This window comes from Myxocyprinus asiaticus, chromosome 19, assembly GCF_019703515.2.
Source record: "Myxocyprinus asiaticus isolate MX2 ecotype Aquarium Trade chromosome 19, UBuf_Myxa_2, whole genome shotgun sequence".
In the NCBI taxonomy this organism is placed as follows: domain Eukaryota; kingdom Metazoa; phylum Chordata; class Actinopteri; order Cypriniformes; family Catostomidae; genus Myxocyprinus; species Myxocyprinus asiaticus.
In genome coordinates, this window is record NC_059362.1 from 48,145,968 (window position 1) to 48,148,467 (window position 2,500).

Below are 2,500 nucleotides of genomic sequence, written 5' to 3' on the forward strand. Positions count from 1 at the left end.
ACCACTGGAGTCTTATGGATTACTTTTATGCATTTATGTGTTTTTTGGAGCTTTTGGTGTTCTAGTCACCATTCACTTGCATTGTATGGACCTACAGAGCTGAAATATTCTTCTAAAAATCTTCATTTGTGTTCTGCAGAAGAAAGAAAGTCACACATCTGGGATGGCATGAGGGTGAGTAAATGATGAGAGAATTTTCATTTTTGGCTGAACTGTCCCTTTAACTAGTTTAACCAGATTTATGTTCTGATTTTAGGTCTTCTTCATTTAAAAGAATGACTCATAACATGGGTTTACCAAGCTACTTTATTAGAAATAAATGTTCTTTAATGGTTCCTAAGGTTCAGTAAAGAACCCTCCTCTTATCATTCTTTTGTAAATGAATATAGTTCTTGATGATTCATAATGAAGTTCTTCAGATGTTTTGGAGTTTGAGTTCTTTAAATCACTGGGACATGAATGCTTTCTAAAGAACTTGAGAATAAAAAGTTTCTCCAATGAAATGAAGCTGTAAAAACCCTTTTGGAACTGGATCCTTTAATGTTGTCTTGGCTGTCGTGACCGTCTGTTCCTCAGGGATCATATTATCAGATCTGTACAGGAATCAGACTTCTAGAAATAACACAATGGGGAATGATGTTCTTCATTTGTCATATATGGATGAGGATCTGAACCAGAACATCGTTCTTTCATTGAATTGGCCAAACTCTATTTGAAATATCCTGCTAAAAAACAGAGAATTTTCATATTCCTATTTATCAATAAACTTGATCTATACTGAGGATGTTTTAGTCTGAAAAACTTGAACATAATCGATATTTGTGGACTTAATTATGCATGGGAACAAGCCGATTAACAGGTTAATAAAATTAAAGATTGGCACTGGCTCCAGCTGCACAGGAAACAGAAATGTGCCAGTTATGGGGATTGATATGGTGCTATAATGCCATCCTTGTGTGTTTCAGCCAATCAGCTCTCAGAATGGAGTATGGTGAGGTAATCCTGTCATGATTCTGTGAAGAAAGAGGTTTTGTGTTAGTCCAGTGATGTTAAAAATGTTTGCTAAAAAGACCCAGAAAGCACTTGTCAGACTTTACACTGCTTTAACATGGTGTGAGAGGGGGTAAAAACAAGCAGAGCAACCGTCTTTCCAACTGAGAACTAAATTCACTCTAAAAACACAGAAATATCTGTTATTAGAACGTTAGAACATCTGTGTCCATTTCACACTTGAATAAAATAAAATAAAATAAAATAATGCTCTCGGGACACTGAAGTTGTGAATGCCGTTGAAGAGTCAGTTTTTAAATACTTTTCACTTCATAAATTGTTTAAATTTAAAAGTTCCAAACGTAAGTTCAGGAGAAGCTTGTTAATGTAGGCCTGTCAATCATATCCCAAAGATATATAAGCATCTGCTTCCCTGTCTGCTCAGAAAGGGCCAGGTTGAGCTGGGACTCGAATCTTCTTGCTGTGAGGCGACAGTGCTACCCACTGAACCACCCTGCCACCCCTTAATAATATTAATAATCATAATTCCTTACATGTATATAGCACTTTTCTAGGCACTCAAAGTGCTGAACATAGTGTAAATCAAATCAAATCAAATCAAATCAGGGGAGGGGGCTGTTGCGTGGAGCATGAGGTCCGAGAACCATGTCTGGGTGGGCCAGTAGGGTGCTACTTGGACGACCTGCTCCTCGTCCTCCCTGACCTTGCACAGAGTCTGTGCAAGTAGGCTCACTGGGGGAAACGCTTATTTGCGTAGTCCAGGGGCCAGCTGTGTGCCAGCGCGTCTATACCGAGAGGTGCCTCGGTCAGGGCGTACCAGAGCGGGCAGTGGGTGGATTCTCGGGAAGTGAACAGGTCTACCTGTGCCTGCCCAAATCGACCCCAAATCAGCTGGACCACCTGAGGGTGGAGTCTCCACTCTCCCCTGAGGGTAACCTGACGTGACAGCGAATCCCCTGCAGTGTTGAGGTCGCCCGGGATGTGAGTGGCTCGCAGCGACTTGAGGTGCTGCTGACTCCAGAGGAGGAGACGGCGGGCGAGTTGTGACATACAACGGGAGCGTAAACTGCCTTGACGGTTGATGTATGCCACCGGAGGGACAGACTCTATCGCACCCTTCCGTAGGTAGCGGCGTTCTCTCCCTTCACCGAGATGAAGTGGATGCCGCTGAACCTGGGCGGACGCCTGGCGAACTGAATCGCGTAGCCGAGTCGGACGGTCCGGATCAGCCATCGCGACAGGTTGGAAAGCGCAAGTCACGTGTCCAAGCTCCAGGTGAGGGGGACCAAGGGGACAACCTCGTCGGACGTACCAGCGGGTGGGGCCTCGTGGTGGGGCGGAGCGTGAGGTGCCACGTCGTGCCGTGGCCGTGCTGTGTTCAGGGACATCGAAGTACTTACCTGGAGTGCACCAGTGCAGAGGAGGGAGAAGCCGCTGAAATGCGCCATCAGATCCAGCAGAGGTGAATGGACAGCCGTGGGAATTCAGC